General features: G+C 33.2%; 1 long non-coding RNA gene across 1 annotated transcript; it reads left to right on the forward strand.

Moving 5' to 3' along the window:
- The first annotated feature begins 2,224 nt into the window (after positions 1-2,224).
- Positions 2,225-10,126, forward strand: LOC139904921 (uncharacterized). The gene is made up of 4 exons (XR_011779213.1): positions 2,225-2,731; positions 2,834-3,097; positions 7,599-7,817; positions 7,876-10,126. It is a non-coding gene; the product is annotated as an uncharacterized lncRNA (long non-coding RNA).
- The last annotated feature ends 4,084 nt before the right edge of the window (positions 10,127-14,210 follow it).

Genomic DNA, 14,210 nt, shown 5'->3' on the forward strand with positions numbered 1-14,210 from the left:
CAGGGGGTTCACTTCAGGTGAAGACGAAGGCCAGAAGTGAGCCATGTTATCCCTGCAGAAATGTCACACCTCCTTGGATGTTTGTGCCGGGGCGCCGTCTTAGGTAAACACATCGTTGCCCCTAGAGAACTTGTTCTTCAACCATGGTAAGACATGGTAACTGAGGACCTTGTAGTAAACGTCTGTGTTCACTTTTTCGTTGGTCTTGAAGTAGTATGGAGGCATCTTGCTACCGTCAGATAGAACGACGCGGAGGACTATGACCTTAGCTGGATGTTTGGAGTTGAATTACGAAAACAAAACAATGGGACCTTTTTTCTTTTTATTTCTAATGGCGTCAAGTACAAAATTGTCAGACTTTTAGAACTGAGGCTAGACGGCCTCAAAGAGGATTCTAATGAACCTACAGGGTGACTTTATAGCTGAGATACAACAGGCAGGAAGGACTAAGGGTAACTTCGAACATCTACTATAAAAACATAAAAAGATGGAGGCAAGCCTACCAGTGAATCAACATTTCGTGGCAAAATTATCGGTCACAATTAAAACATTTCAAAAATAAATATATCAAAATCATATTTCAAACCCAAATAAAAATCCTAATCATGGCACTGGCCCAGCCTAGAATTAAGAGTACCCCTCCTTGTAAATAAGTCTAGTTATTGGACTTTGTTTTAGTCAGTTGAACAAAAATCTTTGAATACAAAGGTAATTTTTATTAATTGAGATTGTATTAATTAGTAATTTGATTGTTGTTGAAAGTTGTCAAAAATATATTTCAGTAGTCATATGCGTCACAAAATCATTCATACAGTTTATTATCGATCTTAGAATGACATGACATGACAGATTTTTTCATGTGTTGATAAATTTGTAAGAAACTTTTAATTTTGAATACAAATTTGGGAGCAAAATGTAACTATCAACCACAGTGGAGCTAAAGTTTCTATATTGCAAGTCGAAGTAGACTACAGAGGCATTGTTGTGTGGTTCTTTTTTTAAAACTGAGGCCGATGGTCCAGTCCAGTCACACTTTTCGATTCTTAAAGAAGGTAAAATCGATACCTCGTGACGTCATTTAGGGTATTTTCTCTTTTTTTTAATTATTCTATTATATAATATAAAATAATTTTTATAACTAAGTAAAAATATTATATGTTCGTATTATAATGGATTATAACGTAAACATAAATATATTTTGTAAAATATCTTCAATGCTCATAATGCATATCTCTTATACCGGGCCAAATGTAATTATGTACCCATTTTAACACACAAAGTATTGAAGTTCATGGCAAGATCCTGGGCGAATTACAATACAAGCTTATTACCTATTAATCCGTCCTCAGAATGGATGGTGAGTTCCAGGCAGTGGTGGTAGCTGTTGCAGACCCTCTGTTGGGCCCAAGGCATGGTAAATATCCCTGAAGGCGCTTACCTGAGCATCAAAGAACCTTTCCAATATAACAAAACACAGCTCGGCCTACGGATAGCGCAGGTGAACAGCTAGGGCCCAAGGCAAGTTATAATCTTCCAAACTTCATACAATGTTAATGGGATTTCGCACTCCCTCCTTGGCCCAAGCAACGTCGTGTAACCCATTTCAAGTGTGATAATTTTTTTTGCAGAATAAGAGTGAAAAAAACTACACATATTTAATTTCAACGTATCTTATAAAATGAATAAATGTAAGATCTCCCGAGGAAATAAGTATTTCCTATTAATCTTTTTGAGGATCCAGAAAAAAATTCGAGTACCCAAACCTTGTGTCTGGTCTCAGATATGGGATATTTTTGGATAATACAAATTTAATTATATTGTACCGGCTCCAAGACCCGTCCTATCTTTTGTATGAACTAAACCTCCAGTTAGTCTTTGACACATATTTATATCTGAAAGCTTCAACAATTAGCAACATTTTACTTTATGATAACCATAAATTGTTATAAAATATAAACATTTTGAAAGTGCTGGAGTATGGCTCGTAGAAACTTGCTAGAAATTAAAAAAACATCAACTTATTAAGTGTAACAACTAGCCCTATTCTCTACCTAATGCTTCATGAATGATAATCAAAGGTATCTAGATTCATCAAATTTATTAGTATTTTTCTTCAATTTCCTTTTGGACAATTGTTTGTGTACGGATTCAATGAACACTTATTGAATAATTTTAGTGACAAATTTCGTTTTTATATTATTAAAATGAAATCCACTTAGATAGTTGTGGCAACATTGGTTGGAGGATTTTGCTCCGATCATTTTGGAAGACGTACCACACTCCTCGGATCTTCTCTACTCCACTGCATTGCCAGCTTCATCACAGCTTTTAGCAATGACTACAACCTATCTATAATGATTCGATTCCTTGTTGGAGGATCTGCACATCTGATGTGGTCAAGCATATTTGTTCTCATTATAGAGTCTGTGAATATTGAAATGAGATCTTTAGCTGGACTCCACATGAACATGGCTTGGAATTTTGGAAGTCTGGTCATGGTGGGTATTTGCTATGCCTTACGTGATTGGAGGAATATTCAAATCGCATTTGCATCAATAGCGCTCCTCTCAACTTTGCACCTTTGGGTATGTGAATCTCCACGATGGCTTCTGAAAAATAGATAAATAAAGGAAGCTGATAAGTCTCTCAGAAGGATTGCTGCCTTTAATGGTGTGGATTTGGAGTCCACAGAGTACTTGCGGATATTTGAGGATCTCGCAAGACATGCCATGTAAGATAAATGATGTATTTATGATTAAACTACTTCCAAAGATATAACTAAATATAAAAGTTTATAAATATCCAATTTTTTTCATTTAAAAAACTATTTTAGGAACTCAATCAAGGAAGAAGATGAAGATAAGAGTAATACAAACTCAGGAGTGAGTCTGTTCAAAAAGGTTCTTCTGTTAATGGAAGATGGAGAAACTCGTAGGAGATTCCTTGTACTTATGATACCCTTTTTTGCATAGGAAAATCTAGCTATGGAATCCATTTTCCTGCCAAACTCATCCCATTTAATATTTTCCTCGTATGTGTCTATAAGAGTGTCCTGGTACCTCTTGTAGCCTTAGTCGGCTTCTTCATATTTAAAAAGGTACGTATGCGTATGATTCGCGCCAAGGGACTATTCCTCCCCATTTGCAAAGATATTCCGTCGCTGATGATGTGTATATAATCATGTAGGTATCAATACAAAACCTCCTGGTGAATAAAACACTTTACAACAATTCCCTGAGGACAATCCTCCTCACCCTAAAAACTAAAAATTAAGGCAGCATTCCCTTATTTAATGGATTATTTAATCAAATATCCCTAGTAAAGTCAAATTCGTACTATTTGGTTCCATATACCAATCAAATATTGAATTTTTAATGGAAATTTATTATTGGTAACTCTTGTTATTATACCTATAATTAGTACTCGGTATAAATAATACGGAGTAACAAGATACCCAGTTAAGTACTTACATAATAATAATTTTGACCATTGGAAAATATAACCAAATTACTGTGATTTGATTAATGGCTTTTTATTAATGTAATCTTCACGTGAAATCAGCCTGAAAGTCAAGTATATTTTTTTTAAGCTTTAAAGAGCATAAAATAATTATGGGACACACTGTCTCCTATTAAGTATAAGGGGAAGGACTCACGGGGAGGTCTGAGGGATAAGGCCAGATGAGATCACATCTTATTATGTATAACACTAGAAATTTATCTTGACCTCATCCCTCACTCCACGGATCGACTCCGAGTCCTTCCACCTGATACTACTTACGAAACAAACTCTCTATCTCCTCCACATAATGAGACCTTCCATCTACTCTGATAATCCTTCAATGTGCTAATGGGCCCAATATTTCAAAAATTTGAGATCCTTTGCCTATTTCAATAATATATTCTTTGCGTCACTTCGCTTTAATTCACTTACCAAGGATATTTCCCTATTAATTAAAAAAGTTGCGATAATGAAATTTCAACTTTTCTCTGTCACAGTTTCCAATTTTGAGATATAAAGGGATATGCGAGAAAACTTTTACGGTGCGCCCTAATTAAGTAAGTAACCCAAAAGAGTGTCGAAATATCTCGGAAATGTTCATCATGTCCTGAGGGAGAAATAATCTTCAAGTGGGACGCATACTGAGTGCACTTAAGAAAGATCTTGCTTCAAGAGCCCTAAATAGTAAGATTATAATAGATTTAAAGCCGATTGAGGGCGATCATTCTCCTAAGCAGCACTAAACACTAAAACTGAACCTTTCAATTCTTCAGGGTATTCACGTTTGTCCAGGTTCCGAAAATATAATGGTAATTGTGCTATAGTCCTTAATAAGGAGCCAGATGTTGGTGTTGTTTTTTCTCACGTAGAAGAGGAATATATAAGTAGGAAATCAGATGAAAATTGCAGTGGTCTCAAAGGAATTGTGAGGAGCCTAAAAGCTCAGTGAAGAGATGCTTCTAGAAATCCGGTTCTTTATGAGAAAAATGTTACCATTCATTCGCCTAATAAAGATGTGAGTAACGAAAAAATTAATTCTATTTTTGAGAAATATGGAACTATTGTTAACCAAGCCAAAGCAAGTTTCTTTCATAATGGAAGATTATAGAAGCTAAGGAATGGGAACTTTGTTTGAGTTTAGTCCTGAAGTCTGAGATGATGGATTTTCTTCCCATAAAGGGTTTCAAGACCCAAATCAGTTATCCAGGTCAGCCCATAACATGTGTTAGATGCTCTATGCCAGTTCAATTTGCAAAAAGTTGTCCAAATAGCTATGTAAAATGGTCAAAGTTCGTGAAACTAATAGGTAAGAAAATTTGTCAAGAGAAAGAGAGTAAAGAGTTAGTTTAGGATAGAGTAATAGATCAAGAGTATAACTGTGAACTTTCAAAAACTAAAGGAGTCAAAACAGGATACATATCAAGTGATGGGGAGAATCAAGAAGGAAGTCACTCACCAAGGAAGGATGATAAAGTCGTACAAGAGGAATTGTTTGCAACTGAAAAATAAACTAATAATGATGGATCTCAGGAAAATAGGGATTTTGGAAAAGTTGATGCATTAAATAGGAACCATTTAAAGATATTCCATTAGATTCGAATGAAAATATGAAACCGTTAAGAAAAGGAAACCTTTATTTAATGTAGAACACACTATGACCTCACGTACAAGGTCAGAATCATCAGTTACAAAAAGATTTACTCCAGATACTAGTTTTTCCCAAAAGAATGGAGAAACTCCCAAGAAAGTAAGGAGGAATTAATATCTGCCATCATTTAAACATTCAAAATACTTTTACAAAATACAAGAGGTGGAAGAGACAGAAAGACCAGACATCCTTTAAGTGAAAGACTTTGAAAGCAAAAACTTTCTACTATAATTTGTTTACAAGACGTAAGAACCAAGGTTCCTTGAACCTGTAAAAGTTCTTGTGGATTCTGTCTTCCCATGATTTTGATAATTTTTTTACTGTGTCTGATTCTTCTAGAGGCATTCTGTCACTGGTTTCTAAGAAATTGGAGAGTTCTTCTTTCTCCAAAGAATCAACCAAAAGATAGGGAACCATCAAGAAATGATTTCGAAGAAATAGGAAAATAACTGATATACCAAGGAAATATAAAAAATATTAAAGCATGTTTTGATTCTTTAAAGCAGATAATTTGGGGCAATCATTGCTGTGAATTTCCACATGCCATTGATTCTATGAAACACAGTCATATACTTCGGGCTTTTAAAAGGCTATTGCCAATGCGTTTTTTTAATCCTATAAGAGCCTTGCTGTATAATTGATCATATATAATCGAGATTAATGGTTGTGCAGGTAAGCCTATTCTTCTCCAAAAGAGCTGTAGGCAAGAATGTCCAGCCGCACCTTTGTTATATTTTACCGCATTTAAAGAATTTCTATAGCTCTACGAAGGAGATACAGGCCATTGGAATTTCTTTAGAGAATTTGAAACATTTTTTTTGATACTTATGCATATGATGTCACATTATTTCTCGAAGGAAACACGGAACGTCAGTTTGTTGGTTTATAAGAAAGTAAGAGAATTGAGGAAATTGAGGATTCAGAAAAAGAGTTGAATTGTATGGTGCTGAAATAGTTCCTCTGGTTTTATATAAAGCAAATTCTCTGCTTTTTTAACTGAGAAGGCAATTAATGAAGGAAATTCGTGGCTGGAGACTCTTTTTTACTCAAAGTACATCCTTTCTCTCAAAAAGCAAAAAAAAAAAAAAAAAATTAAAGGAGTTGGACTAAATTTACTATCTTCTATTATACCCAAGATATACCAGATGATTTTTATTGACATAAAGAAACATCCCCTCTTGGAATGGAGAATTACTGTATCAGGTAATTACTCCCCTATAAACTAGGGTGAGAATATTTTTTTTTTTTTTTAACCTAAGCCATTTACTTTTCCCAAAAAAAAATAAAAAAATGAATGATTTTATTGTCAACATACTATACATGCTTCTGATGATGGGTGCTATTCTATCAAACAGATCAGTCAAGAAAATCTCATTTTCATGGTGTGTTACTCATCTGGTTTTATAGTATGGAACGCCAACGTATGAGTCGAAACACTACCATATATATAATTCATTATAACGTAGCAAAGAAACATTTTGTCAACAATACAGAAGATCCGACCTGCCTTGAAAGTCTGACTATAGATAAATCTATTTTGACTGTTCAAGACCATACAAAATACCCTGATTGGTATTTGTGAAAGGTACATTTTGTGATATGTGGAAATTTTAGAAAACTATTAAGTCTCCCAAATCCTGGTATACAAAATAGAGAAATCTTTACTATATATTAATAACGACAAAGAATTGATTGCGTAGTTTCAAATCTCGGCTGCCCTTGTTTCGTACAATACTACATGTAAAGAATGCGAGAAAACTTTTAACTCCTCCATACACGCTTTCGTAGATTGCCCCAGTGTTTGAATTATAAAACTATTTATTTCCTTAAACCGAAAGGGACTAAATGGCCAAAAATCAAAATTCACAAAAGCACTGGTATTGTTTGGGCTTTCAAAACGATAGGGATCTCCCAGGAAAGACAAATGCATTTGAATTAGACACCTCTGGATCTAGATGGAAATATGGAGATGATGTTATTAGGTATTATCCCTAAATGTCCGCAAAATATTTAGACTCTTTTAGGTGGATTGTAAGATCTTACAATGGTTTTAAAAAGAAGCAGTCTTACTATGGAGTCTGTTTGTACTTTTAATGGTCGATTGCTTCTTATATTTTATTTTTATTTGCTCCTGTTTTTTTTTATATGCTTGTATATGTGTTCTCAATTCTGTTAGTTGAAGGATTTGATTTAGTTATTTTTTAACAATAATATCTGTATAATGATTTGGTAGGTTTTTTTTTTTTTTTGAGAGGGATAAAACTAAAATGTTAATTTATTTGAACTTTTTATTGATCCTTCTTCCTTCATTTATTTCTTATGTAATTTGTGCATATAAAATGAAAACCTCGTTAAATAGAAAAATATCTCAGACAAGTCGACCATGTTGTCGGGGGATTTTGACCTAGAACCATATTTGAATGATCAAAGTTATATTATGTATCGTTAGGTTCAGCGAATACCATATTTATTATGCTGCTATGGCCTCACTGGTGTCATTGGGGTTACTTTCATTTTCCTCCAATACGACGTATTTCGTTTAATTGTCTATGGAATTCTTCAGAGTCTTGTAGTAGCCTGTTTTTATTTTATTGATATCTACACTCCGGAAGTATTTCCAACCAATGTACGAAGCCAAGCTTTTTCCATCCTTGATTGCTGGAGTAAGGTAAAGTGATTTAAAATATGTGGTACTTTGACAAATTCATTTAATCAAATATCCCTAGGTAGGATCTGCCATATGTACATTCATTCTGGACATTGGAACGGATATTCACGAAGATGTTCCTCTAGTAATATTTGGTATATTACTCCTATTTGCCTCCGTCACATTCTTGTTTCTTCCTGAAACTAAAGGGATAACGTTAGCTGATAATTACGAGGACATGAAGAAATCAAAATCATTTTTTCATCGGAAAAGATCTGAGCGAGTCTAGCAGTACTTTCCTCTGTATTATTCATGTAAATTCAAAGTTTGAGTAATTATAAATTGTTTTGACGGACGTTACAGACGGCATAACAAACAAGGCATACTTGTATATATAAAGTAACACGCCACGAAGAATTACTAACTTCAACTGAATGTATTTTAACAAAGTTCTCATAGAACATATGAAAGGGATCTTAACCTGTCATCTCTTAAAAGTCCTATTTATATCGTGTCCACTCATTTGAGCAACCTTATTTTCAGTGAGTGTCAACTTAGCGACATTCATATGGACGAGCTTAATTTCAACAAGGTTAATTTCGGCGACTTTTCATATAATATATATTACATTACTGACTATCGTGGTGTTAAGAATAAAATAAGAGAAGTATATAGGAGTGACTATGACTCTTGTCAGATTTTGCATCAACTATGCAATCTTCCATGAGGTAAATAACTTTAAAAAGAGTCACTTAGTATGATGGCGTTCAAACACTCTGATTGATGGGTTACCGTAGAGTAGGGTCTTAAAAACGGGATACACATTCTCCGACAATTATCGTCGTGAGTGTTAAAAACGTTAATCTTTGATGGACTTTTTTGTCTAATAAGAATGACATTTATCTTGTAATAAATAATATATGAAAATGTCGCAGAAATCTAAATTCTTGAAAATTAGCCAGCCCAAATAAATTATTGGCCATATGAATGTCCCTAGGATGACACTCGCTGATAATAACCTCGCTCAAATGAATACACACCTTGTTGATATATTTAACGAAATGAACAAATTTATCAAAAAAGAAACTACTTCAAATAGATTAAAATGAAATATTAAAAAAAACCCAAAAAGACAACGGTTTGATAAGAAACAGTTTAATGCAGAAAAATCATAGCTCTATTTGAATTTAATCAAAGTATTATGCAGAGGGTGGGGGGGATGCCCTTCTCAATGTCATCATGCTGTAAATATTTGCTTCAAGTGCAGATATGTACTTCAAATAAAGTAAAACTTTTTTTGGGGGGGTTTTCTGTAGGAAATCTGGTTCCAATTACTTGGTTTAAAGCAATTGAAGATCCTTACATAACACCAAATCTGATGGCACCAATTTAGCACATTAGCATAATCGTCCCTAGATTTGTTTGCATTCAATTTTTTTGCAAATTTCAAATAATGAAAATGAATAGTGTTTTGTACTACATATTATTCCTAAGTCGATTACATTCTTCTCAATCTTTTGTATTACCATAAGACGTTAGTATAGTAGTCTACTTTTATATATGGTATTCACATATAAATATTCAAGTAGGCGAGTCACTATCATGTTGTAAGATCATTTATCATACAAATAAAACAGTACACACACAAAATGCCTCCCCCACGCCTGTCTATCAGTAACGTAACAACATCTGGTTTGAATCTCTAGAACCACAAGACCGATAAGGGCACGACTTGGCTCGTGATCGTTCACGGGGTGATGGTGCATCGTTATGTTCATAAAATCAGGTAACGATTATGCGATCAAATCCAAAGTGTTTTGTACAGGTCTGACTTCTCTACTATGGGATCTTCGATGTATTTTTATGGAGGAAAATACTCCAGAAACAAGAGGCGTTGTTCCTCATGTCCCAACGAGCAGGTGGTCTGGATCATTATTGTGTGATTTAGATCCGTTGCATAGATGAAAATATTCTGGGAATGTGGATGAGCCGATGCTTACCTTGCATATTAAACTTTTGTTTTAATCAAAAGTTTGGTGTGGCTTGATGATTGAGAGAATAATGTTGCGTATTATTCTGGCTAAGTCGTTTCTCTACCTCTCAATATCTAATATTATCATAAGCCGTTTCTTTGGTAATGTACTTTTATATATAGTACTCACTTATAAATATCCCGTCAGGCGAGTCTCTGTCAGGTAGTATGTTCATGTAAATAAAACGTAACACATATCCTAGGTCTCCTCCACGCCTTTCTCTCTCGGTCACGTCACAACAAAATTGAATGTATCCTTGTTTGTGTACAATAAATTAAAGCCATTCACTGATTTCCATAAATTGCACAAATAAAAACTCTGGATCTAAATTGCAATTAGTTTAATTAAATAAAACATATTGTGAAACACTTTTTCCCAATATTTATTTTCGAAGGTATTTCTACAAACTCTTTAGAATCTCGCCTAAGAATGAAACCTCACCCACCCCACTACTACCTGCACAGTCGGATTATCACGCCTTATTATAAAGGAAGTTATGTTGCACTCCCTATATAAACACATAAAAAGGAGGCGAATAGACTATCTGGCAGAATATCTAATATTCAAAATTACCTTACACATCATGACGAAAAGTAGAAATCGACAGCTGACACAACGTAAATGTATATGTAAGTAGGTTACAACCATGGACAGACAAAACAATTTTATCATGTTCTTCATCTATCAAGACACATAAAATATTTGAAAGGATTTTTTTCTTCTTTTATAGCTATGTGTTGATTGACTCATATTACTCATAGTTGGATACAGATTTGTATCGTAAAGCACAAAACTGCATCTAATATATTTGCTTGAATCAAATAACTAACTGTTATATATTTTTTAATAACAAAACATTATAATTGTTCTTTATTAGCTATTATATACAAAAAAACCCGTGATTCAATATGTTTTTATAGACTAAAACCCAAGAACCTAGGAGGACATTCTAAAGTTCCATTTCGGGTGGGGGGAAGGGTAAGCATTGTCAGCCTGTTAACGACATGTTAAATAAACGATAGTCCAAAAATAGGGGACAAGGATGTAAGAAATTGTAAAACTATCAAAAGGGTTAGTGTCCTTTTTTTACTCTTTTTGAATGAAAGGTTGAGAGATGCAAAACTAATATAATTTTATCATGTGATTACGTACGTTCGTAGGTATTCTCGAATATATCATTATCCTTATCTTAAAGTAATTTGTTCTAAGACTCAACCCAAAATATCCAATGACTAAAAATGGGATGTGTGTAAAGGAAAAGCTTAGTAATAGCGATGAGAGAAGGAAAAACGGTTTTATGCGTGTGCTCTTTTTTGTTCATTATTTAATCATGCGTGCATGAATTGATATCTCCCTCTAAGAGAAGAATTCTTGCCTATGGAGTTAATTGATATAAAAATGCATAATAAAGTATATATAAACATATATATGGTTTTAAGTATAATTATAATATTTTCCCTTCACTAATACTATCTTAAATGTAGAAGGTTCGCCTCTTTATAGCAGTAATTCATTCAGTAAATCCCTCTAAAATCATAAAACAGGGAGTTGATATTAACAAGGATCTTAATTCAGGTGTACCATAAGCAAAGTTGAGAATTTCTTTAGAGAAAAACGCGAGCACAGAGAAGGGGGGAGAAAGACTTATGGTATCATTGTTTTAAATACTGATGTGATTATCATATGCATGCTTTATTATGATTTTTGAGGCTATAACGAAAGTATTTATTAGTAAAATGTTTAATGAAGATATACTACGTATAATTGACTTAGACGTTTTTTATCCGTTACAGTAGATTTGAAAACGTCACACCCCATGAAATTGTAATTCACTATGACCCATATTCTCAGAATAATAACTAATGAAATGACAAAGTATAGTATTTCGAAATACATTTGAAGTTCCAATTTTAAAAAGAAGGCTTAAATTAAACATAATCTACATACTAAAAAATAAACCATCATACATATATGTTAAATATACAAAATTAAACAATTAGAATCTTATAACTAATAATAACAATAAATTATAAATACAGAATATTGAAATAATAGATTGATCCAAATAGTATTTTCTTGTTCTGACATGAATTCAGTTAAATATGTCATAAATTTAAGTTGCTAAACAAAAGCCAGACGTGGAGTTTAATAAAAAAAGATAATCACCCTTTTTTCCTTATGTGGAAGTTGCTATATACAATTGTGCACATGATAGATAAGATCTAACTAATTATTAATAATAAAGTAAATGTCAAAATCATAAAATTAGACAATAAATATACTAATAAAAAAAATTTAGAATTAAATCCATCTGGAAGATTTAGTGCAAAAGCTAATTATGTAGTAATGTCCGGCGATATTACTCCTTATTAAGGGCATCAAAAAAGATTTCCCCCCCGTTATTTATGCTTGTATAACAGCATACTATTATCATGAAGGATACGCACAATTGCTAATTATAATGCTACACCCAATGTAACTACCCACGTTGTTGTGACCATTTAAGCAGTTGTTTTTGCCTTTTATGAATTTTTTGAAGACCATTTCTTGGGGATTATCAACCATAGCTAATCCTTAAGTGATAAAAAAGTAATATTTATTCACTATTTAATATTGGAAAACCTAATGATCATACCCAAGTCTTTAAGGGAAGAAACTAATGTCAGACAAACTAGTTATGAACTATCCAAAGCTACTACTCCCGTTGCTGTGACCATATAAGCACTTGTTTTTGCCATTTAATGAGTTGCGTATCATAATTCTTGATAATTTTAGCTAAAATAGAACCATATTTTAGGATTAGATTTAAAAAAGAAATGAATACTTACTCTTAGATGGTACAAAATTCAGTGTTCCATTTCGTAATTTGGTGTGGATGACTCTAAATAGGCTGAAAATTATCTTAACTTTACAATTTACAATTTCCTAGATTTGTATTTCTATAAATGACATCATTACCACCATTCTCCTTTAATTAATGATGGTTCCTCGGGAAGGGATAAATTTACCCGCGTATTTCTCCATAAATTTTTTGAACGGAGGAGGATTAGCAATGGATTAGGTTATATTACATGCAATAAACATCTTTGTGAGATCAGAGTTAAAGTCTGACTTGATGCATTCATCATTAACTGGATTTTTTAGATGAATATCCATACTCATGTTATGATATGAGGATAATGAGTGGTGTGTAGTTCTAGATAGGGGACTAAAAGCACATTTATATCGATAAATTCGACAAACCATCTGCTTCTCATCCGGTAAGTATTTTCCAAATTCCTGGGCCCCCATTTTCAGGAATCCAGAGAGAAGGCGAATTTATTTTAGGCATTTTATTCAGTTCTCTATCGACTATCAGCATCTAATATTATATTAACATTGAATAATAAAGGCGGGAATGATAACGTTCTTGATAGAAGAAGATGTGAATTATTTAATCAATGATGCCATAAGTTTTTCTTTTCTTCTCCTCGCACGCTTTTGTATTCTTACCAAAATTATCACCTTTAACCATAAGTCTCGCTCCTTCCTCTTCCTGCGCTCTTACAAAAAAACAAAAAAAAAACATATGCACTCCTTAGTTTCCAATTAAAGCAATAATTGCGATACACTTTTTCCAAAATTGTCTTGGAATCAACTATATTTCATTTCATCATCATTCAATTAATTGTAGTTTTTATTCTGTTTTCCTTATGTTATCCATAAAACACGGAATTTTATTGATCTATTAATAACTATTGTTATCATCATTTCATAATTTTTAAACAATATATATATGTTGTTTGTATCAACATAAAAATAATCTTGAAAAAATCAAGAAAAGAAGAAAATATGAACAATTTTTTTATACTTCATATATCACTTCTTTACACTTCAATTATATCATCCAACATTTCATATGAAAAAATGCCCAAACTCAGCTAGAAGTTAGCCAATTCTTCCAACTATGGAATTATTATTCAACAGCTGTTCAAAAGTGTTAAAAGCTTAATTCGACGAGTCAACGCTCAAAACGCTGATTAAGAGAAAAGAAGCAGAAAGATCTCATGTTGACAACACTATACTCTGTATATTTTTTTGCTAGTGAGGTAACGCCATGATATACCAAGTTGTACATTAAAATCTGGACACTTCAAATTTTAAACTTAAACGAGATATAATTTATTAATTAACAATAGAATTATAAAAAAAAAAGAATACTATAAATATATGTGTGTTTGAGCACTCTTAGTCATTAATGTAGCCACCCTAAGGATTCCAGAAGGAGGAAGGCCTGGCACCTGCAACAGATGTAATCCTCTGCCATGGCGTCCCAGTGCTGACTGACTGTGGCTTTGAGGGCCTCGGTGTTTGGATGAGAGTCACTGTAGGCCTTCCCTCC

Source organism: Lepeophtheirus salmonis, chromosome 3 (assembly GCF_016086655.4).
Source record: "Lepeophtheirus salmonis chromosome 3, UVic_Lsal_1.4, whole genome shotgun sequence".
NCBI lineage: Eukaryota > Metazoa > Arthropoda > Copepoda > Siphonostomatoida > Caligidae > Lepeophtheirus > Lepeophtheirus salmonis.